This window comes from Pleurodeles waltl, chromosome 3_1 (genome assembly GCF_031143425.1).
Source record: "Pleurodeles waltl isolate 20211129_DDA chromosome 3_1, aPleWal1.hap1.20221129, whole genome shotgun sequence".
Taxonomy (NCBI): Eukaryota; Metazoa; Chordata; class Amphibia; order Caudata; family Salamandridae; genus Pleurodeles; species Pleurodeles waltl.
In genome coordinates, this window is record NC_090440.1 from 716,407,080 (window position 1) to 716,433,118 (window position 26,039).

Genomic DNA, 26,039 nt, shown 5'->3' on the forward strand with positions numbered 1-26,039 from the left:
AGTCTGGTGTTGAGGTAGGAGGGTCCGGTGTTGTGAAGCGCCTTGTGAGCGTGGGTGAGGAGTTTGAAGGTGATCCTCTTGTCTACCGGGAGCCAGTGGAGTTCCTTCAGGTGAGGGGAGATGTGACATCGGCGGGGTATGTCGAGAATCAGTCGGGCGGAGGCATTTTGGATACGTTGGAGTCGTTTGATGTCGAGAGACAGCTTCCTACAATTCCTGTATGGGACTTTTCTGAGGTTCTAAGCCCACAGACTAGGCTTAGTTGAGTTGAGAGTGGACTGCAGCCAAAAGTTGAGGCTTCAGCTTACAAACTAAAAGGTCTGCCTGGAGGGCTGAGTTCATCCACTGGGGACTGGGGCAATCCAGAAGGATCCAACAGCAAATGTTTGCAACTCCAATAAAATGAAAATAAAAGCAATTCGTTCGAGTCATCAGGATATTAGGATCATGAATTCCTTTTATCTGATAGTAATATTGCATTTAAAGGAACTAATATGTTACTTCATAGCACATATAAGCAGTGGTGACTGGTACCCCAAATCTTGGCGGGGCAACCAAACATGTGGTGGCGGAAGCAGTACTTGACATTGATAAAATGTGTGCACCTTTCATTGTGAGAATCAGCATCTCTGAACCTTAGTAACGGACCAACCAGTCTCATATAAAGGATGAGCATGAGCTCAGTAACAAAGCACTCACAAAGCTTGAGAGTTTGAATATTGATTGGAGGTACTCTGTTAGAGGGACATCGATTCAGGGAGAACAATGTTTTGTGGCTGTCAGAAGTTAATAAACTCAGTATGACGTGTACACATATCTTGATGCATCAATGGCAACCGACACGTAACACCAAAGTAGTTCAGCTGTAAGGTATTTCATAGAATCCAAAATATACAACACGTGTACAAAGAAACAACAAAAATAATTGAACATAATTGAAATAACAAAGGTTTACATCACAGAATTCGGCACCATAACTATCATGCAGTATTTAGCTAAAAAGTAACAAATTGAGATAATTCCCCAGACTTATAAGTGAACAGTAAGTGCACTGAGAATAAAAAAAATGTCTGTCAGATGGTGAACAGTAACACATTGATGATGCACAGTAAGACGCAGTACGGCAACTTTACTAAGCCACAAATCACGCCAATGTGTCATGGAGAAACTAGGCCCAAAACACAACTACCCATACATTTACAACACCCAGCTATCGTGAACAGTAGCCAACTCATATAATTAAAAAAATAAAAATTTAGTTATCTTACCCACTTAGCTGGCTAGCCTCCTCCGGTCCTCTGTTTCAGTCCCTCGGTGTCTGCAGCAATTGAACCCCCCTCACCAATCCAGACGCTGCTCTCATGCGGAGAGCAGTACCAGGACTGCCTGGAGGGGGCTGCCTTGATGCTCCTGCAGGTCCTGGTGGCCTATGCCTGCTCTCCACCCAACTGTCTAAGACAACTGGGTGGAGTGGTTTATAGGGCGCAAGTCAGGCTAGCCGTCGCAAGACAGCCGGACAAAATGACATGCGCACTATAAACTTGTGGTGAGATCACCACTCCCCTGCTGCCAGTCAGCAGCAGTAGCTCCACCCCAAATGGGGCTAGGGCTATTGAAAGTGAGAAATAGAATGATAATAAATTCAATTTATTACCATTTTATTTTTCACCTTTACGGTGCTCGCAGCGGGGGGTGATGCTCCTCTGCCCTAATAGAGGGGCCGCTACTGAACATAAGAGAAAGGTGACGAGAACGCATATTTACCAGTTACCTACACAGGCAGGATAGAAGAGTTGTTGGCACAAGTAGATTATAAGTGCTTTCTAAAAAAATAATGTAATCGTGGATCTTAATTAATGGGGATGCTCAAGCGTCAGATGTGTTTGAATTTTCACGGTAGAAAACTACCTGGAAGAGGTATGTCAATAATGAAAGACTCACAAGTTTGGAGGTGTTCACCTCCAAATATGGCTAAATTTCCACCCTTAAAGTCATACTTCTGAATGCCAAAAAGACTCAATATGAGGGCATTTTCACTAATGTTATTTTCATTTCTACCAATCCGGATTCTGTATCGCAGGACTTGGAGTTTACTGTCAGAAACTGTCATTATTAGTAGTTGGCTAAAATCGGGTAAAATGGGAAAACATGAAATTCTGCAAAAACAGGCAGGTTCCTGACACCCTCTGATGTTCAAGGTGATGTAGAGCCTGATAACGTGAATTTACTTGCATATGGGCCTTAATGCTTTGCATTTATTATAAGAAATGGTAATACTTGTGTATGCCTTCACATCCACTGTTACATGTTATTAGTTGCATTGTCATTTTTGAACATGTGTGAAGACCACTAAGGCCTTAGTATTGTTGCACAATTACCTACATTATGCATTAACTATTGTAATGATACGCCATGTGCTTTGTTCAATACACTGAATCGTGCTAGCCAATGATAACCTCACTCTGAAGTTGGACGACGAAGGAAGGTTTTAAGAATGTGGTAGAGGCAGCTCTCGTTAGTGTTCACTGTATATGTCTCTCAAGCACTTCTCACATCCCTTCTCAGAAGATGTTCTTGGTAACTGCTGGATAGTAGTAATCTGCAAGCTATTACGTGTTCCTGCCTCCATTCACTTGCATTCAGTGAAACTGTATACAATGATCAGAAAAATTATAGATTTTCGCATTGCATGATTTAACCAATCAAGGGCGAAGCTCTGGTCCATTGAAACACCAATTGCCTTGCTTAATGTTTTCAGTGTCATGACAATATCATGTGGGATGGGCAACATCGAGCACAAAAAAAATCAGCATGATGATGATTTCATGCTGTGGAATTGTGGTGCACTGCTGCAACCCTGGTTCCCTTCTGAAAATACAAGATAAGTACACCAGAGAGAAAGGCTGCATTTGGTGATGTGCATGGGTGGGCAGCAAGACCACCGAGGAAGTGTATCACAGTGTTATTAACCAGTGGCTTACACCTTGAGGCAGTTCATAGATGGCGTAGTGATGGGGGATGATGGCGGAGACACCTCAATCTAGCAGATGGGTGGATGCAAAGTGGCGCCACACCCATGTTGCCCATAGCTGTAGGAGCTGGAACACCTGTGCCGCAAAGGGTTACTGAAGCTGGCCTTTTTTTTTTATGTTAAAATTTTGCAAGTCATAAAGGGCCAGATGTATCGTTAATTCCAATAGCGATTACCAAATTGTGTTTTTTTGCGATTCACAATTACGTAATCACTATTGAAAGGTATGAAACTCCAGGAGTTTCAAATAGCGATCCGCAAGGGCTCGCAAATGGACCTACCTCATTAATATTCATGAGATAGGTCGCAATTTGCAAGCCGTTGCAAATGGCTACAATCACAGGGATGGTGGCCTGCTGGGCTCAGCAGACCACCATATCTGTGATTGCTTTTAAATAAAGCAATTTTTATTCAATGCAGCCTGTTTTCCTTAAAGGAAAACGGGATGCATTTAAAAGAGAAAAATGAAAAGTTTTCTTTTCATTTTTTAAGAGTAGGCAGTGGTCCATGTTCTTAAAAAAATGTTTTGCAAGCATTCACAAAGGGGAAGGTGTCCCTTAGGGACACCTTCCCCTTTGCGAATGGGTTACCACCAATTTGAAATTCGTGGTAACTGCAATTCGGTATTAGGAAGCAACGCCCTTGACACACCCATTCCTAATACCAAATTGGTATGTAGTCGCAAACCCAATTTGCGATTCGGTAACAAGTTACCGAATCGCAATTTGGACTTGATACATACCAAAATGCATTTTTGCAATCGCAAACGGCCCAAAGTCCTTGAAGTTTAAAAAGCTACCAGATGACTTCAGGGCACTATATTCCAGTTCAGTGTTTCCTCCTTCAACATTCTGTAATATAGAACTTTAGTTCAATTGAGGTGATCTAGGTATACATCTCCCAGAATTCATTGGATGCTAAATGATGTGCAGAATGGGAACATAGTGTTACTGATGAATGAAGCTATCTGGAAACCTCATTCATTAAGTACCCCACAACCCACAAAAACATGTAAAAATAGCACAAGAGGACAATTCTATGTTTAATCATAGGCACTGGAAGCAGTGGTGCATGGGGGGGTGCTGTAGCACCCCTAAAATTAACATGCTGGGGTTCAGAAGGTGAATGAGCCATAACAGTGCATATAAAATTTGCTTTTATCTTGTCACATAGCCCATGTGTTCAAAGACAGAGGTCAACTGTCAGGCTATGCCTTCTGACAAATTGCTTCTTATTCTTTTAATATGTAGATTGGTGTTTACTTTTCTTCCTCTGACTGCAAAGTTAGAGGATTTTGTAAAATGAACTGTCTGACAATCTTGCTGGGGAACAGGTCAATGTGAAAGAAAAGGTTGTCAATTTTTTTCTAACACAAACTGCACACATATTTTAAAACATATCAGAAGTAAGGAAAGCACAAATATAGCACATTTTTGTTCTATAATTCAAATTTAAAAGAGTTGTATTCGAGTAAAACTTAGTATTTTACCAATAATGCATAAAAATTATTGCAGAGTTATAAAGTAGGTAAGGAGGTAAAGAAAGGAAAGAAGCATTGTAATGATAAAAACATACAGGAGCCAGAGTAGAAATAATGTAATAGCTATCAAAAGTATTTTGGTAAAATAATATAACAATCATGCAATATAAGGTCAGAAACTAAATTTGCCAATTATGAAAGAAAACATGAACATCAAGCTGATTTATAAACTTCAACTATTTTGGGTTGGCGGTGGGAGGAGGATTTGGCATGACTATCAATAAAGGTGGTAATAGGACTCCATAGGCTAGAATGTTTAATCACAAGTGAGTTTGGGTGAATATCAGCCATGTCAAGTCTATGGATATAACAAAACACATACCACCATGTTTCAAAAAATAGCTGTGAGAAACCTTTTCAATGTTTTGGTATTTGTTGATATGCGATTGCTAAAGGGAGGTTTACAATTTTTATGTTGGATGAAAAATGTTCCAAACTGGTGGATAGGGAGATGTTGCTATTAGAGAAGGGTATTACAGTATGAAAAATAGCATTGATTTGATTTCAAACCTGTGTCCAGAAAGTAAGTACAAGGGGACAAATGAAGAGCAAGCCTTTTGCGATTGACATGACAAACAATAATCAGGAAGATCTGGGTATATGTGGTGAACAGTGGCTTGAGAGAGGAGAAGTCTGTTATAGATGCAAAATACTGTTTGTGTAGTGTTTGCAGCGCAGGATGTGGACTGTAACTTTGTCCAAATTTGTCTCCAAAAAGAAATAGGCCAAGTTGTTCCCGAATTGTTTTCCCATGCTATTTCAGTGTCGATTTAAGTCTGTCAGCAGAGGGTTGATGCAGAAAACGGTAGATGGTAGAAGCTTTAGGATTAGTGTGTAAAAAGTGTATATTAACATAGAATGGGGTAAAGTGTGTTGTAATGGGCAGGTTTGAAATTTATGAGGGGCAGCCAATATAATGGATTGCAAGAGAAGGAATTTATGTTTAAAAGAGGTTGGAAGATTAAAAAGAGATTAGGCTTGCAAAACTAAAGTGTTGATTCATTCAGATTAATCCGAACTTTCTCCAAGCTTTCCAATAAAAGGGTTGATTGTTATGTCAAATGTCATTGTGCCAAATGGTAGAACTGAGGAAGAGGGAAGTATCAATAGGATCAGAAGTCAATAGGTGTTTCAGTAAGATGCATAGATGTTTGAAAATGGGAGCGGAGTGAGCATGAGGTTTTCTAGAAAAAGCCAAATAGTCACAAAAAGAAAAAGGGAACAGGAAAGACTTTTCCATTGGTACCTGTAAGGGAGATTGTTAATTGGGGAGGGTAAAATCTAGTGAACAGATAGTTTCAAGTTGAAAGCAGAGTGGTATTTTTGAAAGTCGGGGACATTAACACTGCCATCTGAATTGGAACGCTTTAATTTTAGGACAGATATGCAAGATTTTTTCCCAATTCATAAGAATGAGGAAAGTATGGAGATGATTTGCTTAAAACCCTTTAAGGAAATAGAAGGGGAAATCATAGAAACAGTTTAGAGGATAATGGGAACATACTTTTAATTGTGGCAAGGTGACCCCACCAGGAGAGATTCAAGGGATGCCAACAAGTAACCAGTGTACAGTCTTCTAGACCTAAGGAGATAGTTCTGAGTGAGTGAGAAAACTAATCCCTAAATATTTGAGTTTGGTTGTATTTCAGGAGAGGTTTGTAGTGGAGAAATCTTGTTTGTAGGTATACTTGTTAAGGGGTAAGATTTCCCCTTTGTCTTACTTTAATTTGTAATCCGGGACAATAGACTAAGATAAGAACTCCTGAAGAAAAGCCAGAAGTGAGATGTGAGGGTGACATATAAATAAAAGGATGTCATCCGCATAGGCTGCAGTTTTAATGTGTTGGTCTTTCCATGTAAAACCATATAGATCTGGATTGTGTCTAATTCTAGAAAGGCAATGTTCAAGTGCCAGATTAAAGAGGAAAGGTGAAAGAGGGCATCCTTGATGTACACTTCTACCTAGCATAAAGTAGGAAGAAGCGTATCCATTAGCAAAAATGGCCGATTGAGGAGGGGTATAAATAAGGGAAATTAGTTTTGGTCCAAAACCAAACCATTTTAAGGTATGAAAAATAAAAGACCAACTTACACAATCAAAGGCCTTCCTAGCATCTAATGTAATCGCTGCTAAAGGATGCACTGACGGGTGAGATTTAGAGAGAATGTAAAAAAATAAACGACTATTATCAGATATATAATGTTCCTTGACAAAACCAGATTGTTCTTGACCGATGAGTTTGGCTAAAAGGGAATCCAAACAAAGAGTTACAGTTTGGAAAATATCTCGTAGTCAATGTTGACAAGGGAAATAGGTCTATAATTTTTTCATTGATGTAAGTCTCATTTGGAATGAGGCAAATCGAAGCATCTAAGAAAGAAAAGAAGATTTGCCTTTTCAGAGAAAAGAGGTTATAAGAAAAAAAGGTTGAGAATGGAGAACTTTGGAGAAATGTGTGAAAAATGTGAAAGTGAATCCATCAGGTCCTGGAGCTTTGTCTGATTTGAGGAAAGATAAAGCAGTATGAAGCTCAGGTAAGGTAATGTCATTTTCTAAAACAAAGTCTGATTTTGTGTTGAAAGACTTGTGTGTATCAGAAAGATAGTTAATAATATCAGAAATGATGAAACTATGGGAGAGAGAACATGGCAGCTGGCTAGGAAGCCAGTCAGGGAGCCACACCGAAGGGGGTTGACTTTGCGTAAAACAACACTTACCTCTTCGAGTGGGCATGAGGCTGATGAGGAAGCCCCTCGCCTCCTGAGCCTTTGTTTTAAGGGGTGATCGTTAGCTGAATGGTGGTGCTGGGGTCACCGCTCTGGTTTACAGCTGTAGGAGCTCTCCAGAAGCTCCACACTGTGCAGTGGATTCTGCCGCAATGTGGCTATGACACGGTTAGTGCTGGCAAAGAAGGCACAAGTCAGGGGGACCGGAGCAGGGAGGTGCAGGGTGGAAAGCAGAGGACAGAGCCTGTTGTTAACCCCAGCAAGAAGTGAACAGTAAACAGGAGATGAAGCCAGAGCCATGACCTAATGGATACTGGCAGCCAGTGGACTGAGGGTAAGTCTAACTTGGAAACCAGTTTTAGACTTGGCGCTCAATCGTCTCAGCAAAAAAGACGTGGGGGCCGAAGACAACTGGGAAGGAAAACCATAGATAAGGCTGAGGACCAACAGAGGACCTGCAATTGTTACACATTAAAATCCCCCATAACTTCTTGTGGCCAGCGGATGAGGATAATTTGGACTTGGAGAGGGGAAGAAGAAGTAAAACTCTGAGGTAATACCCACTCAGTAAAAGACCCTCAACTTTGAAATTTGTTAACAAAGGTGGTCACCTCAGCCCACCCAAAGGAGAAACAGGGTTCCCTATCCAATCCCCCCAAATATTGCCTTCACTAAAAGCTTACTTAAAGGCTAGGTCTGACTTACGGAGAGACTCAGAGAAAGGTGATGAGAAGAGCAGCACTGTTCTGGGACAGAAGAGTCAGGGGTATGTGGTGGGGGTAATGAGTGAAACAAGGAGCATGGAATCAGGAGATCTAGATATCCCCATAACACCCAAGAGGTGGTACCTTTGAAGCAGAGAGAGATAGTGATATTCAAAAAGCATGAAAAGATGGAAAATAACGTCAGGAGGAGTAACATCAGAATTCTGGGGGTGGCTGAAGTAATGGAGGGGAAGGATATTAATTCCTTTGTAATCAAGTTAATGCAACGTACCTTTTCACAGGAGGATATTTTGGTAGATCTTGAGGCAGAAAACCAGTGCGTAGCGACCCCTTCAAAATGTACCATGAACGGAACAAAATGCGAAAGATACTGGCAATTCTTTTATCCTATACTGCGAAGGAGAAAATTCAGTGTCTAGCCTTGAAAGTAGAATCATTCCAAAGGCGGGGTCACCTTTAGGATCAGGTTAAATATCTCCAAGGAGACAGCAGATAGACAGTGGGAGGTGGGAAAAAGAATGAAGGAGTTAAAGAGGCTGGGAGCAAGTGTACAACTAAGGTTTCCCATTATCCTAAAGGTCATGTGGCAAAACAAGATGCATAATTTTTGAGCCCAAAAAGATGTGGACAGTTTCATAGCACAGACAAAGAAGGGGCGAGTCCAGATAAATAAATGTAAGAGGAGGATGATGTTATTGGCACTCCCAAGGGGTGGAGCTCGAACAGGCATTAGGAATGCGTAGTTATACAGTTGGGAGGGTTCCCATGGAAGGGTACACCTGTGGTGGGGAGCAAGGGGAAATATATTTAAAAGTTTTGTGTGCTCAAGTCAAGTAAAAAAATAGATAAGGAAAACACCAAGTGGGAACATTAAGCATGAGGCAAAAGATGACTATGGAAAGGGAAGGGAAAGGAAATGTAAGTAGGATGCAGGTTCTAACAATTCTTTGTTTGAACATAAATGGGTTACAGGTTAAAAAAGGCAACTATTAATCCTACAATACTTAAAAGAGCACAAATACCAAATATTCGTGCTTCAGGAAGCCCATCTTATGACACAGGAATGTAGGGACCATTTTTTAAAAACAAAGATGGGTGGACAATATGGTTGGCACAGATTAATTGCATAGTACTAAAGGGATAGCCCTAATATTTAAGGTAAAATAAGGCCTCGAGTTAGTTCAGTTAAGAGCTGATGATGGAGAGTGCTAGATAACTGCTGAATTAAAAGTGCACCTAAACTTTTACACTTTAGTAAGTTCTTACGGCTCAAATACTGATTATGTCATCCCTTTTGTTCAACTATTCTCTAATGCCCCCATCATTTTAAGTGGGGATTTCAATGTTTTACTGGATAACAATCTTACCAGATCCTTGGCTCAGATTCAGATGAGTCCCCTAAACATGAGGGCATATTTACTGGATATGGTGGACATTTTTAAATTGTATGATGCCCTACATAAAATAAAAGGGAATTGTAAGGATTATAATTTTCATAGCAAAAATAATGGTCATTATTCTAGACTAGACTAGTTTTGTTGTGGATAGGAAGGAAATGGATAAAGTAGTGGGGATATAGTATCTTCCTATCCATTTGTCAGATCACACTGCTATGCTTTTAAAAATTGAGCTGGTGAACTCTGACGGGATCAGGAACTCTTAAAAATTTATCAGTAAACTGGGTGAGGCAATAAAAAGTGAAATTTCTCAATCCGAAGAGGAGATGGCAAAATTAGAGGAGGTGCTAAAAGCTCATTTATTGAGCAAGGAGGGAAGGAGATGTCAGAAGTGCTACAGGATTTGCAAATAAAGTTTAGAGTTAAGGTAAAGGAGAAGTTGTTACAGCAATGGGAAGTTGTTAGAGCAAAGGATGTTGTACATGGGGAATACTGTGGGAAATCGCTAGTTTCTAAATCGAGGCTAGAAAGGAGGCATAATTGCATTAGGAAGATCATCGACATAGGGATGATAACCAAAGAGAGTAGCAAGATTAAAGCTGCTTTTAATAACTTTTTTCAGGAGCTATATACAGAAAATCTTGTAATAAAAAAAGAAGAATTGGAACTTCGAGAAAAACAACTAAAGTGCCCAATGGTCAGTAACAATACCTATGCCAAGAAATAACTGGCAGCAAAATCTTGGCAGTAACGAGAAAGGTAAAAAGAGGAAAGGCCGCAGGGCGAGATGGGATCCCCAGTGAACTTTATTCCACAGTTGTGGATGGGATTATCCCTGTTTGGGTTAAGTTGTTTAACTCTATATTGATAGAGGTTATGCCTATCCGGAGTCACGAAAAGAACAGTAATTTCAATGATTTTGAACCCAGGTAAGAATCCCCTATAGTGCCAATCTTTCCTCCCAATTTTCTAACTTAATTGTGACTATAATGTTTTTACCAGTATCCTAGCAGCTCTTTTGAACAAAGTGGTAGGATACCTGATACATCACGATCCAAAGGACTTTTTGCCAAAGAGAAACATGAGAGAATTTAATCATACCCTGATAGGTTCAAAAGACATAGCCACACCTATAGGGGCCCCACTAATGATTGTGACCGTGGATGCTGCTGAGGCATTTTATTGCATTAACTGGCGATATCTCATGGCTGTTTTAGACCATTTAGAATAGATAAAACCCTGATAGACACACTGCTTATGATCTATAGCCCCAGTTGCCTGGATTCTGGTGAATGCCAGTTTATTGTCGTCAGTGGACGGTTGTCCTCTTTTCCCCATTCTTTTTGATCTCTACATCAAACCTTTTACCCAAAGTTTAAGATCATTTGAAGCAGGTGTATATTCGAGGAAAATCACTTTACATGCCGATGATTTGATGGTTTACAACTCAGTTTTAAATTCTGCTTTGCCACATCTTATGACAGAAGCAAGGAACTTTGGCAGGTTCTCTGGATATGAGATTAATGAAGACAAAACTGAAATAATGACCTGGAACCAGAGTTGTGGGGAAAGAAAAGGGTCACAGAAATTAGATATTTGGGGAGAACAATAATCCAAGATAAAGGGGAAATTGCAGCAGTAAATCTTGAAAAGATGGTCTGTGAGATAGAAGAGTTGTTAAAAAATGGGAGAATCTCCCACTCTCTATATATGGATGGATTAAATTAGTGAAAATATCTATTTTACCCAAAATAACTTTCTTGTACGATAACATCCTGTTAGTCTTTGATAAAAAGGCTCTCCAGAAATTGCAATGGAAAACAACATCATTTTTAATTGGGCCAGCAAGGGAATATGTCTTTCCTGGAAAAAACTGAGGAGGAAAGCAGGAGTAGGAGGGCTGGAACTCCCAGACCTACAACTTAATTGCTGGCCTTTTCAGCTAAAAACAATATAACTTGACACAGAGTCTTTTCTTATTTACATAAACCATTTATTGGCATCCACCCTGAAGCAATACAATCTGGCTCCTTCCTCCTCAGTTCCTGATCAACCGTCCCACCTAGAATCTCATGCCCCTGAGATTCCACTAGATGACATCATTCATTTTATAGGAGTAAACATTACAGATAGAACCACAACACATCTCCCTCCTTTGTATAGACAACATGGCACAGACTACATGTAACTCTCACTAAGTTAATAGGGAAAAAGGAACAGTAGCCAATGAGAAAACAAATTATCATATTGAAAACAGAAGGAAGCAAACAGAAAAAGAAAATAAAGAATTAAATACATACATAAAATTATTCTAGACTTAGAAATGATAAAAACAAATTGGGAAAAACTATAACAATAATTTACATAAAATTATTAACCTAGATAACATATAGAAACAGCACTAAAGAACCTATTCAAGATATAGAGGTAAACTGTTCATTTAACATGTCACATTACTTAATACACTAAGGACCTCATTACGACACTGGCGGATGGCGTTATTTTGGAGAAAGGTACTGCCAACAGGCTGGCGGTACCTTTCCCCAAAATATGACATTGGCGGTTTGGCTCAAGCCAAACCGCCAATGTACCACTACGTCCCCCAGGGCGGTAACGATCCCGCCTACCACCATGGTTTTCATGGCAATCTTACCGCCACGAAAACCATGGCGGTAGGCACTATCAGTGCCAGGGAACCCCCCGGTCTTCCCCTCCCCCTCCACAGAGTCCTTTACCACCCACCCCCGTCCACTCCCAACCCCGGACATACACACACCTACACGCACAGACATGCACACTCATACACACACACACGCATACCCACACTCACCCACACATGCATACATTCATACACACACACAGCAACACACACTGACATACATAAAAGCACACACGTATTCACACAACACAACATACACGTACACTCACAACCATTCCTGCACACACGCATTCCACACGCCTCACAACTGCATGCACGCATACAAAAACAGTCACACACAACCCCACACACACACACAACACACCCCTTCCCTGCTTGCAAGGGGTCCTCCGTCAGGAACGGGACGCGGCGCTGCTGCCAGCAGCATCATCCACCAGCAGAACACTTCCAGGCCGTATCGTGTGTCATGAAACGGTCAGCGGCGTTCTGCTGGCATGGCACTGCTGCTGGCAGCAACGCCACTTCACGCCATGACCGTAGCGGAATTCCACCAGCCATCTGGTGGAATTCCGGCTACGTTCATAATATGGCGGATGGTAGGTAGCCACGGCGACGGTCTTTTGGAGGCCATCGCCGTGGAGGTAGGGGGGATTTACCGCCTAGGTCACAATGAGGACCTAAATCTTCAAGATGTTTATTACAGGATTAGAAGTAAACTGTTCATTTAACATTTCACAGTACCTACTACACAAAATCTTCAAGATGGCTAGACACCCCCTCTTTCTCATGCTCCTCCTAACCTCTCCACTTCAATCAGACTTTCCACCAAACTTTTCTTCATATACATCCTTCGGAGTAGTCTCCCTATTTACACATTTGGCTAAACATGACATACTCCAAACCTCACCTCCCTCCAAAATTACCACATTCTTCTTTATCTGTAATATTGTTTTGGTCCCATAAATTTGGATTGCCCTTTGGGACTCCACACGGGTGTTTTGACATAGACCATATCACCTTCATGTCAAAGTCCTTGATGTATACAATGCCTCTCATCAACCCTCTTCTTGTACTTATCTTGATTGGCAATCACTTTGTCACAAATGGGTTTTGCTCTATCTGGTAACATTACATTACTTCTCCCTCTTGAACAAAACCATAACAGATTTAATTTACAACCAGCTAACCTGCCTCTCAATATCCTGAAAGGGGACATTCCAGTAATGGCATTGGGTGCATTTCTGTGAGCCCACAATTTCTCACTAAGAACAACTTTCAAAGGTAGCTCATTTTCAAGAGCAATTTGTACACATGCTCTTACTAACTGGTTCATTTTTTCAACCAAACCATTTGCTTGAGGGGCATAGAGTGCAGTAGGGAAATGAGAAATCGCTACACTTTTAAGAAAGTCTTTCATCTTTTGTGAAGTGAACTGGACACCATTGTCTGTAATTATTACTCTGGGAACTCCTTCACAAGTGAAAACATCAGTCAATAATTCTATAACAGTTTTAGTGGTGACTGAATGCACACAACTAGCAGTGACCCACTTAGAGGTAAAATCAACTAGGACAATGACAAATCTCTCATTGGGTGGTAAGGATTCAAATGGTCCAATCAAATCTAACCCTAATTTGAACCATGGTTTATCCGGAACAGAAATAGGAGACAAAGGGACATCTCTTACAATTTTAGACTTATCATTACTTGCACATTCAATGCAATCCCTAACAAGCACTTCTACTTGCCTATCTAATCCTGGCCACTAGTAACATGCTCTCATGCTAGCCTTAGTACGGTTCCTAACTAAGTGTCCCTCATGAGCTAGCTTAGTTAGTTTCTCATATAACCCCTCAGTGGAAACAATCTGTCACTCCTGTATGAATTGCCCTCAAAGATACTCAGTTCATGTTTGACACTCCAGAATGCCTTAGCTTCATCTAAGCAATTGTTTAAACAGGGCCATCCTCCCACTACATATTCAGAAACTAACTTGCAAACCGTGTCTTTTTCACACTCCAAACACCATTCGTCTTTGTCAATAGATGATTCCTTAACACACAAAATTGGGACTTGATCATCTGGAGTATGACCCTCAAATGGTAATCTGGAGAGGAAATCAGCAGGGATATTTGTTTTCCTGGCAAATACTCAATTTGGAAATTAAACTCCATTAGACATTCCTTAAAGGAAAACGAGCTGCAAAAAGAAAAAATACCAAAACCATTTAGTTTCGTTTTTTTCAGAGTAGCCAGTGGTCCATAGGACCACTGCCTGCTCTGAATTTTTTTTTTTTTGCATTCACAAAGGGGAAGGGGTCCCATGGGGACCCCTTCCCTTTTGCGAATGAGTTACCATCCACTTCAAGTGGATGGTAACTGTGAGTTGATTTGCGACTGCTTTCGCGGTCACAAATCAACTCTACATCGCGATGCGGTCGCAAATAGGAAGGGAACACTCCTTCCTATTTGCGAGTTGGAATCACATTTTGCGAGTCGGTACCGACTCGCAAAATGTGACTCTGCATCGCGGAAGGCCTTTTGCGCCTTGCAAACTGAGTTTTTCGCCGTTTGCGAGGCGCAAAAGGCGACCTACATCTGGCCCTAAGACCTTTCAAAATGGCATCAGTGGACAATAATGTTTTTCATTTTACATCAAAATGACCTAATGTAGGTATTTTTCCAATCTCATTTTTCATTACATTGAAAGCTCCTGACACTCTGGAGACCATTTAAAACTCGCACCCTTTTTCAATAGTACTCTCAAAGGCTGTACCACACTCGCAAAATTCTTAGTGAATGTCGAGTAATACTCAGCAAGGCCAAGAAATTATTGCACCTGATCTTTATCAGTAGGTGTCTGCACTGATAAGATTGACTTGGCTAATTCTAATTTGGGTTTAATACCGTCTTCAGAAATGGTGTGACCCAGATATGAAACAGTGCCCACTCTATATTTGCACTTTTCCCTTCTTAAAGTCAAACGATGTCAACGTCAGGGCAGTGCGTGCTCTACGGGCGACAGGAATGCAAAAACCCAACACTTATGAAATAACGTAATTCATGCATTATGTTGCTATGCTGTTGTTTAACCTTTTGCATTGCAGAGTTTAATCCTGAAGACTTATATTCAAGGTGCTTGTAAATACTGTTTAATTGCAATGTATTGCTGCAGGCTTTCAGAGTGTGTCAGGGTGTAGTCCCTTTCCAGGGCCTTCTAGAAGCTTTCTCTGCAGCATGACTGGGTGTGGTTTGTGGGCTGGGCCAGCCCAGCTCCACATGCTCACTATTCTGATGTCCCGATGCAGAGCAGCAGCAATTTCCTGAGCTCCTGTTCCGGAGGCCTACCTTGATCTTCCAGGCCTTGCCCTTCATTGTATTGGTAATCCTTGATCAGGGCGGTAAGACGGAGGTCAGGCTGGACCCCAATCCTGTTTTCGAAGGCATTCGAGTTCTTGGGCCTAATTTTCATATTGGAAGATTTTTCCTTGTGCGTGTGAATGTGCTCTTGGTTTCTGGCATTTACATGTTGATATTCGAATCGGCAAGACGCCCGATTCATTTTTGGCATTTGACTTTTGAGATCCGGGTCGGCAACAGTGTGCGTGGCCATTTCTAGACATTTGCATATTGGCATTCGAATAGGCTAGACGTGGGATTCATTCCTTGTGTTTAACTCTTGATACACGTTGTGCGCTACCATTTCTTGGCAGTTACATGGTGGCATTCGAATCGGCAAGATGTGCAATTCAGTCCTTGTGTTTAACTCTTGATACTCATTGTGCGCTACCATTCTTTGGCAGTTATATGGTGGCATTCGAATCGGCAAGACACGCCATTCATTTCCTTGTGTTTAATTCTTGATACTCATTGTGCGCTACCATTTCTTGGCATTTACATGGCGGCATTCGAATCGGAAAGACGTGCAATTAATTTCCTTGCATTTAACTCTTGATGCTCATTGTGCGCAACCATTTCTTGGCATTTACATGGTGGCATTCGAATCAGCGAGACGCGCGATTCATTTCCTTGCATTTAACTCTTGATACTCATTGTGCGCAAGCATTTCTTGGCATTTACATGGTGACATTCGAATCTGCAAGACACGCGATTCATTCCGTACATTTAACTCTTGATAATTATTGTGCGCAACCATTTCTTGGCATTTACATGGTGGCATTCGAATCAGCAAGACGCACGGTCCATTCCTTGCAATTAAAACTTTGGTAATCATTGTGCGCTACCATTTCTTGGCATTTACATGGTGGCATTCGAATCAGCAAGACACGCGATTCATTCCCGCATTTAAAACTTGATGTTTCAGATCGCTTGCAGTGTGCGCGATCATTTCATGGCATTTGCATTTTCTTGTTGAAATCAGCAGTGTGCGTAATTCATTTTTCTGCATTTAAAACTAAGTGTTAACATTCTAGATGTTACATTTTATGTGCATAATAAGTCCTTCATACAATTCCTATTGTGTTCGAGGAAACGTTCAGATTATTTTTGTCCTCATGCAAAAAGACCATGTTTGATTTTGAAAACATAATTCTAGAAGGTTCTTATATTCCTAGTCAATGTGTAACATTTCATGAAAAGGTTCATTGAGAAGTTGTATTAATCATTCTTGATTCCTTCCCAGGTAACCAGACGTCTTGAGGCCTAGTTATTAGTCCTTTTTTAAGTTATCCATGGTTACAGTATGACAATGCTTAGAATCATAGTCTAATAAACGTCAATATGATATAATCTTGATATTGTGTGTTTTAACCTTTTGTTTCCTACAGGTCTCCTTCCCAGCTTTCCCATCCTAATTCCCTTTTCCCCCGCTTGGACTCTCTCAGTCTCTGGGATTTATCTATCAGAGTCTTGGAGCTGTCTAGTGGTGGACATGTTGGGAACGTGCGCAGACCCCAAGGATCTGGTCTCCCTGACAAACGAAAGTACTGCTTTCCAAGCCGCATTATGCTTGTTCACACCCTCACCACAGACAAGCATATCATCTTGAAAGAATAAAACAGAGTCAAGACCCTTGAGTACCTCCTTCATCACTCTTTCAAAACAAGCAGCAGCAGAAGCGAACCCAAACGGCATCCTAATAAACCTGAATTCCCCCAAAGGAGTGACAAAAGAGGTAAGGTGTCTTGAATCTTCATGAAGTAAAATCTGGTGATATACTGCAGACAAATCCATTACACTGAATATTTTGCCTCCAGTTAGAATGGTCAGAGTTTCATTTATGTTTGGTAGCGGTTGAAGATCAACCCATATGCACTGGTTGGGACCCCTTAAATCAACACACATTCTTATTTTTTACCCTTTTTTTAGAGGTTAGTACTATAGGAGCTAACCATTCCGAGGCTTCTATTTCTTCAATGACTCCTAAACCCAGCAGTCTGTCAAGTTCTTGTTTGCAGCGGATTCAGCATTAAATGTGGTTCTAGATCCTATCATGCAGAAATTTAAGCCGCACAGGGAACGTTCTATGTCTCTAGAATAGAACAATCTTCTAATTCCCCTAAAGAGTTCTTCTCAATCAGAATGCTGCGGCTTCCCTACTTATGGACACCCCCAGAAATGTGTCTGCCATCTCAGTCTTGGCTTCTCTCCATTGGCTTCCTGTTGAACAGCGCATCATCTTTAAAGCCATGTGTTTTGTATACCAAGTCCTTTGAAATAAGGGTCCAGTTTTTCTCAGACGAATGATTACACCCGATATCCCTCAGAGAACACTCAGACCTTCATCAGCTCATCTAATCAATTCCTTTCGTGTTAAGAAACTGAGATGGAGGGGTAGGTCCTTCGCCTGCAGAGCAGCTAAAATCTGGAACTCCCTCCCCCTAGAGCTTTGCCATGATATGTCTGAACTCTCCTTTTTTAGAAAACTGAAAACTATACTGTTCCCCGTATAGTCTTGTGCCTGCTGCCTAGTGATCCTCCATCAGCGCTGGGAGGCCTCCGAGTAGCCATGCGCTCTATAAATCCCATAAACTAAAGTAAACTAAACTTACCTTACTTTATACACCATTGGCTTAGCATTAGACTTCAAAATGATTTTATGTTTGAAATTTGTCAGTAACCCAAGTTTGTCACTAAAAACTTCTGGAAACTCAATCACAATATCGGTATAATTACTTACACGAGGTATAAACAAAACCTGGTCAGGTGAATTTGGATTCAAAATAATACCCAAATCTCTCTGGTGCCGCCAGCCTAAGAGATTATCACCACGCTTTGCTAGATAAACTTTTCCTACCATTTCTCGCCCTTTTAATTTTATTGTCATGACAGAGTAGCCAAGTAAGTCAATTTTCTGCCCGCCATAGCCCATAGGATTGATGTCTGATGGAGATAGTTCAATTTTGCTTTCCCAAAAATTGTCTCCCAGTTCTTATCACCAATTAACATGAAAGGAGATCCAGAATCTGCAAGGACTGGGACAATTTTTCAATTTCAATGTCACACTTCGGTATGACGAACTTAGTTTCTTCTCATCCTGCTGCTTTCTGATTTCTACTAGGGCAGTCCACATGTAATATCATTTGTTGATTCATTGTTGTTTCATCCACAGTGTTTACTTTAGAGTTTTTGCAAACTTTCGCTAAATGTCCCCTCTTCCCACAGTTTCTGCCATTAATATTTCTTGCAAAACATTTAGGGTTATTTGCTAGATGCCCGGACTGCCACATTTATAGCATCTGATTTTTAAGTCTTTTTGTAAGTCACTACCAATACTCATTCGTCCATTCAAATTCTGTACAAGATCCCCTTCTTGAACATTATCAAGAATTGAAACTCTGGCTAAAGTGGAGGTTTAATTGGATTCAGTCATTGTCGAAGAAGATCCTGTTGAAGTATGAAAATTAGAACCAGCATCTTTCATTTCCTTGACCCAGAATGTAGCATGTTCCATGCTCTCCACAATAGTTATAGCTTCTTGCAAAGATGGGTTCTTTGCTAACAATTTCTCCTATACCCTCAGGTTGTTGGTACATCGCACAAGTTGATCTCTTATAAGAGACTGAGTCAGGTCAGCAAATTCATATGTTTGTGCTAGTGTCTTGAGGGATGCAATATTGTTTCCCCTCTCTCATCTTTAGCTTGCATTCTCATAAAAAATTTGCGTCTCTCCATGACAATATTTATTCAGGTTCCAAAATTTCTTTAAAGCGTCATAACTGACATTTCAAATACGTCCCTGGGTTCTCCGTCAGCATTACCAATAGTTATTAAGTCAAAACTATCATAAATATTCTTTCCTTCAATGCCTAAATTGTGTAAGAGAATGCCTTGTTTCCTTGCAGGGGAACATTTTTCACCACCTATACCAATTAAATAGGAGTAGAATAAATTAATCAATTTCTTTCAGGGTAATATGGGTTCACCCCGTACTGATAAAAATTGTGGTGGTTGGGACATACTGAGAGGAGAGTGGTGTGACATCCTCTAACAGTAATTAATATATTAGACTAAAAAAATAGATCAAAAAAATAAATTACCATAACAAGCAAACATAATAATTTAATAAAACTGGCTAAAATAAAAAAATATTCCAAGGTGCCTCCAGCTCTCAGAGCCAAAATGCCGTTCATTAAGTGTAGTATAAGAACTGTTGGACGGTTTCCTTCTCCAGTTCACACTCAATAGAACAATATTTCTTCCTGAATACCCCAGCTTAAAAACACAGGAAATCGCAGCAGCGTTCTAGTTTCCTAACGTAAGGTAGTACTAGCCAGTGAAGTAATTCATCTTCACTTCATGAATGCCTAAGATTAAAAACAGGAAGTGGTAGCAGCGTTCTAGTTCCCAACGCAACGGAGCAATAGTTTCAGAGGAAAGGAATGGTCAGAAAATTTCTGGATGTACAAAGAAACGCAGCTGAATTCAAGAAAAAATTGGATTTAAGTGATTTCACACATTTATATTCTTTACCCAAAGTAAGTGCTTGTGCTAAGTTTCACATGCAGCATTGAAACGTTGTAAAATGTGCTCCTGTGATGCAATCCGAGTCTATGAATGTGTGCTTGCGACGCAACCCATGCACTGTAGATGCACTACTGTAATTGCCTCGATACAACAACAATGCTGTGAAACATGAAAAACAATGCTAGGCATGCCAACTAGTGGATTACTCATGGCACAACAGAGTGGTGAATAAAGTCTAAATAAATATTCAAAAGTCACAATGCCATTTCCCTTTAAAGTGTTCCAGATTGACTTGCCCTCGTTGAAAACTGCACGCAGGGTTCAGATAAAAATAGGTGGATGCTTCGGCTCGACGCCACTTGAAACAGAGACTTTTCTTATTTCCATAAACCGTTTATTGGCATCCACTCTGAGCCAATACAGTCTGACTCCTTCCTCCTCAGTTCCCGATCAACCGTTCCACCTAGAATCTCATGCCCCTAAGATTCCACTAGATTACATCATTCATCTAAGACTAAGGGTCTTGTGTCACGCTGTCATGTGATTAACAGTCATCCACTTGCGTGCATACCTCAGACTACACTTGAGTACTCAATAAGAAATCCATTTCCAATTATCAGACAAGAGTTTTGAGTGGCATTTCTCTCCCTATTTTAGAGTCCATGGCGCCCTTGGTATGCAACTGAACCCCATGTAGTATTTATGTACAGCCTGAAAAAGCAACCAATGCATCAAGTCGCCTTATTCTAAAACCCAATGTAGGAAGCTGGCTCTGGATATACTATCTCAAAATGAGATATAGGCCCTCATTATGACCCTGGCGGTCGGTGATAAAGTGGCAGCAATACCGCCAATAGGCTGGCAGTAAGTACCGCCAAATTATGACCATGGCAGTGGTATCTTTGAAAGACAGCCAATGTACCACACGACCACCAGGATTGGAAACAACAGTCACCACGGCAGTAGCTGCTTACAGCCAGGCGGAAGACAAAGTACCGCCCACCATATTATGACATGCCAAACCGTCACCTTTTCCTGGGTGGTGCCAATACCATCAAAAGGCTGGCACGAACAGAGCACAGAAGTGAAAGGACTTACCATTGGAGAAGGGAACAGGGGAGGAGACAGGGAAGAACCACGCCGCCATGGAACCAGAACTGCAAGTCTTCCCGATGATCTTCTATGTTATGCTCCACCATGAACACCAACTCCGGCGAAGACGACGACGGTGAGTACAGCCGCCTAGCACACAAGGGAGGGAGGGAGGTAAACGAGAGTGACACAAACACGCACAACACACACCCAATACACACACACTATACACACAACCGGCTGCACAAGAAAAACAATTTATCCACGTAAATCGGGTGAATAATGCAAGAACAACAGGAATTGACTAAAGTGATTGTAATAAGATCAACATCAAAAGTAATGATTCGATTTGGCAATGCAACAGATATGTACAAATGTACAAAAAAGGGACACAGCACAGTCCTCAGTTTACAGGGGCCACATGGCCACAGGGCAAAGTCCAAGGCCCCACTTGTTCCCTGCATCAATACGGAGAGAACACTGCAGGGGCATCAGTTGGCAAATAGGCAGGCACCTCACAGGGAGTGGGGGCACCTCAGCCAGATGCGAAAACAAGACCACTGGTTCTTGAGGGGGCAACATGCCCTGTGCTTAGTCCTGGTCAGTGCCAGGCCACAGTCTCTCAGGTGGGTGATTTGCCCACTGGTTCTGGAGAGGGCAACATGCCCTGTGCTTTGTCCTGGGGAGTGCAAGGCCACAGTCTCTCAGGTGGGTGACTTGCCCACTGGTTCTGGAGGGGGGAAACATGCCCTGTGCTTGGTCCTCAGGAGTGCAAGGCCACAGTCTCTCAGGTGGGTGACTTGCCCACTGGTTCTGGAGGGGGCAACATGCCCTTTACTTGGTCCTGGGGAGTGTAAGGCCACAGTCTCTCAAGTGGGTAACTTGCCCATTGGTTCTGGAGGGGGCAACATGCCCTGTGCTTGGTCCTGGGGAGTGCAAGGCCACAGTCTCTCGGGTGGGTGACTTGCCCACTGGTTCTGGAGGGGGGCAAAATGCCTTTGCTTGGTCCTGGGGAATGCAAGGCCACAGTCTCTCGGGTGGGTGACTTTCCCACTGGTTCTGGTGGGGGAAGTCTGAACAGCAGCCCATGGAGGCTGGATCATATGGCGTCTGCCAGAGGTGACGGCTGCACTGTTGTGGTGGTGGTAGTGGGAGGCTCCTGCTCAGCCCCTGCACCCTCTGATGGCTGAACTGTGGTGGTGGTGGGAGTGGGAGGCTCCTGCTTAGCCACTGCACCCTCCGATGGCTGCACTGTGGTGGTGGTAGTGGGAGGCTCCTGCTCAGCCCCTGCACTCACTGATGGCTGCACAACCACGGTTGGCGGTGGGGGCTCTGTGACAGTTGCTCCTTCCCCTTTTTCCTGGCTGGTGCAGGCTCCTTTCCCTTTCTGCTGGCTGGTGCAGGCTCCTTCCCCTTTTTGATGGCTGGTGCAGGTTCCTTACCCTTTTTGATGGCTGGTGCAGGGTCCTTTCCCTTTTTGATGGCTGGTGCAGGCTCCTTCCCCTTCAGTATTTGTGGTCTGGAATCCTTTCCACCACGAGTAAGTGCTGATGGAACTGGGCCCGTGGACTGTTTGGCTGAGGTGTTGGCTGGGTTCTTGATACCCTGGCCATACATGCAGGATGGGGCGGAGGGGTAGGGAATAGGTCAATGGGGGAAAGGAAAAGCTTTTTAGGGACATTGCGGCAGGAAGCGGGAGAAGAAATGGGAGTGGAGGATGAGGGAGTGGTTGTTGGAGGTGTTTGTTTGCTGGATTTGGGTGCAGGTGCATGGGTTGTATGCTGTTGTGAGGTGGATGGCTGGGGACGAGACACGGTGGGAGAGGAAACAGGGGACGTGTGCATGAATGTTGTCGAGGTGTCTCCCAGTGAGGTGTTTGTTCTGCTTGGTGTGGTGATGATGCAGGTAGTGGAAGATGATGTAGTGCATGCAGGTGTGAGTGTGGACTTAACTGGGTGGGAGGTGGAGGAGGAGAGGGAGACAGTGGAAATATTGGATGTTGCTGTGTCTGCAACTGAATGGGGTTTGTGTGAGTGCCTGTAGGATGAAGTGTGGTGCTTGTGTTTGCCTGTGACACTCTTGGGTGTTGTCTTGTGTGCATGCTCATCTGGCTGTGCGCTTGGGATGGGTTGGGGTTGAGGAGAATGGAACTGAGAAGTGGAAGTTGGCGGGGATGGTTGAAACGGGGACAATGGCTGCCATCAGAGAGGAGGCCAGAGCCTGGATCGATCTCTGTTGGGCTGCCAATCCAGTGTGAATGCCCTCCAGGAATACATTAGATTGTTGCATATGGCCTGCCAGCCCCTGGATGGTATTCACAATGGTTGAATGCCCTACAGAGATGGATCTTAGGAGGTCAATAGCCTCCTCACTCAGGGCAGCAAGGCTCACTGGGTCAGGGCCTGAGGTGCCTGGGGCAAAGGAGATGCCCACCCTCCTGGGTGAGCAGGCACTGGCAACTAGCTGAGGCATTTGTCCCCCACCCGTCAGAATGAACAGCTGTTCAGGAATCGTAAGAGTTTCCACTCTATGAATGTGCAGATGGTGTGCTTGTCGGACCAGTATATCTCCCAGGTCAATGCTAAGTATCCAGGGTCGGTGCATGATGCCTTTGTCCTGAGGAATAGCAGCATCCCAAATGTGATGGCCCAACTACAGAGGCACAGGGTGTGGCTAATAGGTGAGCCCTGGTTCCCACCCAGTATATGTTGTTGTATGGCTATGGTGTTGGCCATATAGGATAGTGTGTGACTAAATGTTGTCCCTAAAATTTTGCAGGTGACTCTGGTTACCCAAACCTATCATGGCTGCTGACCCCTGTGAGGAATGCCAGGACAAGGGCAGAAGAATGTTCGAATGAGGCACATGGATGAACCAGAAGGATAATTGAGAGAACTTTTGGCATCCTGAAGGCCAGGTTCCGGTGCCTCCATCTAACAGGTGGATCCCTGTGCTACTCACCCAAGAAGGTCTGCCAGATAGTAGTGGCGTGCTGCATGTTGCACAACCTGGTCCTCAGACACCATGTCCCTTTTCTGCAGGAGGGGGCGACTGGAAATGCCCCTGTGGCAGCAGTGGACCTTGTGGACAGTGAGGATGAAGAAGCAGAGGATGAGGGTGAGCCAACAGAACATCTGTAATCCGTCAGTACTTCCAATGACACACAGGTGAGACAGTGTAACTTTACATTTCAATGACTTTGGTGGTATTCTGTGTGGCATTGGCATGCTGATATTTCCCACTTCTATGCCCACTTACTGTTCCCTCTGGCTATTCATTTTGCAGATGTTGGTAATTTGTCAAATGCTCCTGGTGTGATCACAACAGCCAGTTAGAGGTCATTAATTCTATGCTCATTCTATGTAGAGTTCATTTGCAATGTTTGTACCTTTTTCAATCAATACATATTTGAAATACATGACATACTCAAAATCTATTTTCATCAAAGGGTGTTTATTGAAGTGCTAATATATAGAAGGGAAAGTGCATTGGGATGGGGTGATGATGGAGGAAAGTCCAGGGTATTGTTCCAGTCTGTTTGTAGCACAGGTGCATTGTCCAAGGGGACATAGGAAGGGGAGCAATGGCAGTTCAAGGTGGACAGCGTGACTGAATGAGACACAAGGGGGACAATCAGGAGAGCCTCATTTCCTGGAGGGGGTCCTGGCAAGTGTCTCTGGCTTCTGTCTGGATCGCAGGAAATGTTTGGGGGGTGGTTCACCTCCTGCAGGGGGAGGGGTGTTGGTGGCCTGTGAGTCCTGTGGCGGGGCGTCGTGGCCACTAGCGGCAGCGGAAGTGGAAGGCTGTTCAGATGACTGGCTAGTGGCAGGGGCCCGCTGGTGTGAGACTGCTTCCCTCATTATGTTGGCCATGTCTGCCAGGACCCCTGCTATGGAGATCAGGGTGTTGTTGATGGCCTGCAGGTCCTCCCTGATCCCTGGGTACTGTCCCTCCTGCAGCCGCCTGTTCTCCTGCACGCTGCCTAGGATCTGGCTCATCGTGTCCTGGGAATGTTGGTAGGCTCCCAGGATCTTGGAGAGTGCCTCCTGGAGAGTCGGTTCCCTGGGCCTGTCCTCCCCCTGGCACACAGCAGTCCTCCCAATATCCCTGTTGGCCTGTGTCTCTGTCCCCTGAACCTTGTGCGCACTGCCACTGACCCCAGATCCCTGAATGTATTGGGTGCGAGGTGTACCCTGGGATCCCTGTACAGGTGGGCACACTACTGATTGACGTGTCCTGGGGACAGAGGCTTGGGGACGCAGGGTGGGTGCCGTGGTGTTGTTTCCTGATGGGGGAGGCTCTGTGGTGGTCTGTGACTGGGCTTGGGTAACCGGCTGTCCAGTGGTCCCTGATGGGCCAGGTAGATCGTCCAGATCCTGAAGTCAAGAGTTATTGTCATCACTGTGGGCCTCTTCTGTTGGGGGACTGGATAGTGCTGGCACATCCTCTCCGGTAACATTGGCTGGGGTACCTGTGGGAATGTAAATGATGTGTTATGGTTAATGTGTATGACATATTGTACATCCGTGGCTTCCCCTCTATGGTTGGTGTTGCCCTGTCAGCTTTTACTTGTGTATGTTGGTGTATGGTGGGATTGTTAGTTCTCTATGCTGTGCATGCTTTAGTGATGAGTGTCTATGCAGGAATGTGAGGGGTGTCCATGCATTGGTACAACATGCAGAACTTGGCATTGGGATTAGTGAGATGTGATGGTGGGGTGTGTGGGATGTAGTGGAGTGATGGGAGTGAGAGTGAGGGTGAGTGTATGTGATGGCATGCAGGTCTGGGGGTGATAACTGTTGAAAGTTGACTTACCAGAATCCAGTCCTCCTCTGACTCCGGCCAGGCCCTCAGAATGCAGTATTGCAAGACTTGCTCCTCCCATGCTATGAGTTGTGGGGGAGGAGGTGGAGGTCCACCGCCAGTCCTCTGTATAGTGAGCT